We start from the raw sequence: 7473 nt of genomic DNA, 5'->3' as shown, positions 1-7473 counted from the left end.
GATCTGGCCGGGGGCAGCACGGGTCCCTTGGAGAGGGTCGTGACGGCATCCGGGCCTTGGGGGTGGTGTCCGGAACAGAGGTCTCTAAGCTCTTTTGATCGTCTGCCCTTATCAGTAAATAATTTGAGTCCATTATTCAATGGTTATTTAAGTACGTTAATAATAGATTATGTACATTATAAAAATACACAAAAGGGAAAATGTAAAGGACGAAAGATGAAATAAGTAGTCAAAGGCGTAGCTGTTAATTATAAGAACTAAATTTAATGCGCAATTATAAAGTCAAATGAGTTTTGGTAAAGAACTATGTGCTTGAATATTGCCTTATAAACAACTGAGGTATAATTTGAATACCATGAAATTCACCCATTTCAAGTGAACAATGATTTTTAGTAAATCTGTCCAGTTGTTAGCCCTCATTTTTAAAAACCTTGGATTATTACTTTGTGATTCATAAAATTTTAGGTTTGGTTCTGAGTATGTCAGTGTCTTGCTTCCATTGAGGTCATAGATGGAAAAATACCAGATGAGAATATGTGGCTCTAAATGGAAGAAGGAAGTTCCTGATTGCACTTATTAATCATACTCTCATTAAAAGCCTTGACAACGGCTTATGGTTTTCATTAAAGTTTTTATTTCCTGCCGTCCAAAAGTTGTTCTTGCAAACTAGTTGGAATAGAACAATGGGCCCAAAGTATTTCATGGACTGAAACATTTCATTCGAAATATTTTAAAATATGTTGAAAAATTTCCCTTCACTTTGGTGGGCAGCTCGAGGTTTTTTAGATGCACATAGCATTTTTGGCAACAAAAATCACATTCAAATGGAAATATTTCCAAATATATTTTATTTTATTAAAATTTATTTTTGACTGCGTTGGGGCTTCGTTGCTGCACGCGGGCTTTCTCTAGTTGCGGCGAGGGGGGGGACTACTCTTCGTTGGGGTGAGTGGGCTTCTCATCGCGGTGGCTTCTCTTGTTGCGGAGCACGGGCTGTAGCCATGCGGGCTTCAGTAGTTTTGGCACGTGGGCTCAGTAGTTGTGGCTCGTGGGCTCTAGAGCACAGGCTCAGTAGTTGTGGCTCACAGGCTTAGTTGCTCCGCAGCATGTGGGATCTTCCCGGACCAGGGCTCGAACCCATGTCCCCTGCATTGGCAGGCAGATTCTTAACCACTGTGCCACCAGGGAAGTCCTCCAAATCTATTTTAAAATGCAAGAATTATATATACTGAATACCTGTATAGTTTCTTTTGATTTTCATTTGTTCACAATAAAAGCAATTTTAATGGATTAAATGCTTTGTTTTGTTTTTCAGTATTGCTACATGACATGCTAATGTTTTACACTTAGTAAAGAAAAGGTCAGTAAATATATTTTGTAAAACCAGTTGAATGGCACAGAAGACTTTCATAGTTTTTCCCATCTTAATACAATAATTGTAAAGATTGGATTGTATCTTAATAAAATTGGATTGAATTTTAAAAAATTACCACAGGCGTGACACCCTGTAGTACTTTGTGCACTTCAGTTTCAACTTGTTTGCTGTGATAGTTTGTCTCTGGATGAAACATGAATTAATTTCCTGTGTGGTGCTAGCTCTGTAACCTTAACCTAGAACCTCCCCCTCACCCCCTTTACTCAAGTCAAAATGATCCATCAGAGGTTATATAACTGAGCAGGACCCTATCAGGCCTTCCCAGAATAGACCCTACTCCCACCCCTCCATGTCCTCCACCTGCCTTTTGTCTGTAGAAAAACTTTAGTCAAAGAATAAGTTTGACCTGAGAAGGGAGAAAATGCAGAAAGAAAGGAAGGCAGTCAAGCAAGGCAAAATAATAATAGTTTAGTCATTAAACAGAGTCAAGAACCTTTAGTTCCTTCTCAAGGGCTATAGATAATATTCTGAGCCACAGCCTTTGAGCTGTTTTGCAGATACTGAAACCCCGCCAGGTGGAAGAAGTTAACTGCATGCTGCCCACAAGCACGTAGACCCCAGACTGGTTGGAACCAGAAGGTTGATAGTGTTGACTCCCGATTACCTCACCACCAACCAATCAGAAGAATGTCCACAAGCTGATCACACCCTGCTCCCTGAACACTATAAGACTCTTCACTACCCGCTGCAGGACGGGATACACAGGCTTGAGGGCTTTAGCCCACTGTGGCCCCCTTTGCCAGGCAAAGCAATAAAGCTATTTCTTTCTACTTCACCCAAAACTCTGTCTCCAAGATTTCATCCAGCACCAGTGTGCAGAGGCTGAAATTCGGCATCAGTTACACTTGCAGTTTTTCCATAAAACATGTTCTTTTAAACTTTTTATTCTGAAATTGCGATGGTCCAGCCACCGCAGGGGGTCTTCCATGTCCCAACGGAGAGGGGTAAGGGACTGAATAGCACCGTGAGTATGGGGGTCAGAAGGACCAAGACAACTGATGGTTGCAAGGCACTTTATTTAGAATTTACTGAATCTTATATAGACAGAAGAGGAGCTCATTATTAGACAATAATCCCATGGAATTGCTTATTGTCTCAGTTCAGTCACTACCACGGACGGACGTCAACAAGTTTACAACAACTATCCTTGAACATTATCTTCCCTTAACCAGGCTCACACACAGCCCCCAGCCATAAGGAACAACCAGGACTCTCAGCTCCCTGAGGTCTCCTGGCTTGAGATAGCTTTGCTAATCTCTTTTACATTCCTCAGGCCTGGGAAAAAGAGTGCATTCCAAGGTAAGGGCTTTGCTTTTTGTGAGAGACATACTGTCTCCTCCAGGAGTTACCTCCAGCTAAGACTGCATGCTTCCCACAGAAATAATTTCAAACTTACAGAAAAGTTGCAAAAATAGTAAGAGAACTCCTGCATACCCTTTGCCCAGATTCACCAAATTGATACTTTGTCACATGTGTCATCTCTGTCTACACATACAAGTATGCATACAAACTTCTTTTTCCCTGAACTTCTTTAGCTTTCTTTAATCTGGAGCAGTTACCTGGCCTTGGTCTTTCACAACACCGACTTTTTTTTTTTTTTTTTTTTTTTTTTTTTTATACAGGCGAATTATTTTACAGAATGCTTTTCAATTTGGGCTTGTCTGATGTTTCTTCATGATTGGGATCAGACTATGCATTCCTGGCTGGAATACTGCATAAATTGTGTTGTGTTCTCAGATATTCCATCTGAAGGCACACCATGTTCCTAGCCCCTCACTGGTGATGCTAATTTTGAACAGATGATCAAGATGTTAATCCAATGTCTCCACTCTGTAGTCCTTCGTCTCCTTGCAATAATCTATGGAGAGATGCCCTAAGATGCTGCAAATACCCAGCTTTTCATCAAACTTTTACATCTAGAATTAGCATCCATTAATGATGCCTGCCTGAACCAGTCTACTCTGATAGTTGTGAAATTCCTATTTCAACCCTGCCTCTCCAAATGCAGGTATTGGTTGACATATTATAGGAGAGAGCTTTCTCTTCTTTCCATTTATTATCAGTATGGATTCATAGATTCTTATTTTATTCAGTGTTTATAGTTCATTACGATCCTTATTTATTTATTTTTAAAAATGATTTTTAAAAAATTTTATTTATTTTTTGGCTGCGTTGGGTCTTCGTTGCTGCGTGCAGGCTTTCTCTAGTTGTGGTGAGCAGAGGCTACTCTTCGTTGCTGTGCGTGGGCTTCTCATTGTGGTGGCTTCTCTTGTGGAGCACGGGCTCTAGGCACGCGGGCTTCAGTAGTTGCGGCACGTGGGCTCAGTAGTTGCGGCACGCGAGGTCTAGAGCACAGGCTCAGTAGTTGTGGTGCACGGGCTTAGTTGCTCCAAGGCATGTGGAATCTTCCCGGACCAGGGCTTGAACCCGTGTCCCCTGCATTGGCAGGCGGATTCTTAACCACTAAGCCACCAGGGAAGTCCCAATCCTTATTTATTTAAAAACTTTTTAAATTAATAGACTTCACTTTTTAGAGCTGTTTTAGATTTATAGAAAAATTGAGCAGAAAGTATAAACAGTTCCCATATATTCCCTTCCATCCCCCCCCCCACACCACCTTTCACCTATTGTTAATATCTTGCAATGGTATGGTGCACTTGTTACAATTAATGATTCTATACTGATACGTTATTATTAACTAAAGTGCATAGTTTACATTAGGGTTCTCTCTTTGTGTTGTATAGTTCTATGGGTTTTGCCAAATGGTTAATGTCATTAATCTACCACTACAGTATCATACAGAATAGTTTTACTGCTCCAGTGGTTAAGAATCTGTCTGCCATGTAGAGAACAGACATATGGACACCAAGGGGGGAAAACTGCGGTGGGGTGGGGATGGTGGTGTGCTGAATTGGGCGATTTGGATTGACATGTATACACTGATGTGTATAAAATTGATGACTAACAAGACCTGCAGTATAAAAACAAACAAACAAACAAAACAACTAATACTAAACTTTCATTGGGTTATTTGTATGGAAATATGTTAATATAAATGTTTCAGACATTACATGAAATTTCTAAAAAAAAAAAAAAAATAAGAATCTGCCTGCCAATGCAGGGGACGCAAGTTCGAGCCCTGGTCTGGGAAGATCCCATGCTGCGGAGCAACTAAGCCCATGTGCCACAACTACTGACCCCACGTGCCACAACTACTGAAGCCCGCACACCTAGAGCCCGTGCTCCACAACAAGAGAAGCCACTGCAATGAGAAGGCCGTGCACCACAATGAAGAGTAGCTCCCGCTCGCTGCAACTAGAGAAAGCCCATGTGCAGCAACGAAGACCCAATGCGGCCAAAAATAAATAAATAATTAAATTTATTTAAAAAAAAGAATAGTTTTACTGCTCCCAAAATCCCCTGTACTCCAGCTATTCACCCTTTTTATTTTAGTGCTCAAATTGTCCCAGTCTTGGCCAGGGGGAGCCATTTCAAGCTGGCTCCTGTTTCTTTTGATACATCCCATCTTTTTTTTTTTTTGAGCACTTCTTTACCTTTGGGCATAAAATGTTCTAGGCTCATTTTATACTTTTCCTGCCCCAGCCCTGAAATCAACCATTTCTCCAAGGGGCCCAGGCTTCTTTTAGTGGGAAATAGTATTTAGAAACCAAGATGGGGGCACTAAAACTTTTGTTTTAATTAAAGAAGTGCAAATCAAAAAGTCAAAAGAAAAGGAGCTACGGGAAATTCGTTTGGCTCAATGTCTAATCCATCTCATAATTGTCTGGTACCATTTTATTTTTATTTGTTTTTTTTTCAGATTGTGGGACATTTGCCTGATAATATCAGTCAGGGATGAAGGCAGGTTTAAAAACTGGCTGGAGAAAGGATAAGGGGGTCCGTTTTGCTCTGCCAGCCCTATTGTTCCCTAAAGGTATAGAATCTGTCTTCTCAGTATGGGCTGAACAGTGAACAGTAGCAGTTTTAGAAGGGAGGTGGATAGCTTGTAATAGGGCAGCAATTATATGCCCATTAGCAATAGGAGTCCCTGCAGAGGTTAAGAATCCACGGGATTTCCAAATTGAGCCAACAGCTTGGCAGACTGCAAAAAAGAGGTGGTTTTCCCTTTTTCTCATGTACACACTCTAGTAAAAGCTACAAGTTCAGCAGCTTGGGCTGGTTTGACAGTGGGCAAAGATTATGCCTCAGGTGTTTCATGTGGGGAACCCATGGCATAACTAGTTATTATGTTTCTCTCAAAATTTCATTTATAAGAGCCATCACAAAATAGAAGTAAGCCTTGGTTGTCTGAAGGGATGTCTGAGAGATCTTCTTGTGGCTTTGAGACCATTTTTGTAGTTTCAAGGCAATCATGTGGAATGGACTCAGGCTCTCCATCACCAGGGAGGGGGCATGAAGTAGCTGGATTTAGAGTATTACAACGATGGAAGATGACGGAAGGGTTAATTAAAAGAGCCTGGGTGGTGCTTTGCGATGACCTAGAGGGGTGGGATAGGGAGGGTGGGAGGGAGGCTCAAGAGGCAGGGGATATGGGGACATGTGTATGCATATGGCTGATTCGCTTTGTTGTGCAACAGAAACTAACAAACACGGTATTGTGAAGTAATTATACTCCAAAAAAGATCTATTAAAAAAAAAAAAGAGCCTGGGGACTTCCTTGGTGGTCCAGTGGTTAGGACTCCATGCTTCCACTGCAGGGGGCGTGGGTTCGATCCCTGGTCTGGGAACTAAGATCCTGCATGCCATGCAGCGTGACCAATAAATGAATGAATGAATGAATAAGCGAGCCTGCTCATAGGTGGTTGGTTGCCCATGTAGGGAGATGCTGCATCCTATGAACTCGCAAGATAGCAGACACAGCATGGGGAACAGAAAGTTGCATGGGACACCCTATTGTTAGAGTACTGGCTTTGTCAATCAAGGTGGCAGCTGTGGCCACCACATGTAAGTGTGGGGCCTTACCTAATGCTACAGTGTCTAACTGGCATGAGAAATATGCTATAGGACTCATCTGAGAGGCAAAAGACTGTCCTATAATGCCTGCAGTAATTCCATTATTTTCATGGCAGTATGGATGAAAAGGTTAGTCAAAATGAGGTAAGCCAAGAGCTGGAGGTATAGCCAGAGCTAATTTTAAGGCTGCAAAGGAGGTAGCAAAAGGCTTGCTGGTGAGGAGTTTGAAGCTAGAAAAGCATGACAGGTGTTAAGAGGCCCTCAAGATATTAGGGTGGGCTGAGACATGGGCAATGAGGTAGGCTGCCCAGAGACTCCAGCTGCTTGAATAGACTCAGAGGTGACAGGTAGAGATAAATCCTCTGAGCAGATGGTAGAGAAAATCTCACCAGTGTCAATTAAGAAATCCAGTTCGGAACCTCTGTTTTAAGTTTAATGGTAGGCTTTTGGGGTTGAACTGGGGATCCGCTGACACTGTCATTTGAGGGGGAATTGTCTGTCAGGAGGAGAAAAATGAACCTGGGAGTAATGGGACCTAGAGGGGTTGTTTCTTAAACTTTCCTTTCTCTTAAGTGCAGGACAATTTTTCTTCCAATGTCTGGATTTCTTACAGTATCTGCAACTGTCTGGAAGAGCTCTGAGTGGGCGTGGAGTTGCTCTTAGAATCATGCTTTTGTTTTTCTAAAGATTCCAGTTGCAAAGCAAGAACTCTTGCTTTTAACTGTTTTTCCCCCCTGGCATTCCTGCAAACTATTTTCAAAGAATTGAGCTACAGCTTCCATTATTAGCTTAGCGGTTGCCCAGACCAACTGACCACACTATTTTGAATCTGTTTTTAATAACAGGGAGAAAATTTCCCACTAAAGCAGATATGAAGAGATTCCTGTGTTCTTGGGGCTTCTGGGTTCAGTGCGGTGTGTCTTTGAAAAGTTTGTATAAAACGTTCAACAAAGGCTTTTGGATGTTCCCCATTCTTCTGAGTGTATAGTTTGACCTTAGACCAATTAATCTGGGGGGGAAGACTTCTACTATTGCTTGAACAGCAGGCTTATAGGGCCTACTCA

Source organism: Balaenoptera musculus, chromosome 4, assembly GCF_009873245.2.
Source record: "Balaenoptera musculus isolate JJ_BM4_2016_0621 chromosome 4, mBalMus1.pri.v3, whole genome shotgun sequence".
In the NCBI taxonomy this organism is placed as follows: Eukaryota; Metazoa; Chordata; class Mammalia; order Artiodactyla; family Balaenopteridae; genus Balaenoptera; species Balaenoptera musculus.
The sequence above is the reverse complement of the archived record's forward strand: the minus strand, read 5'-3'. Positions refer to the sequence as shown.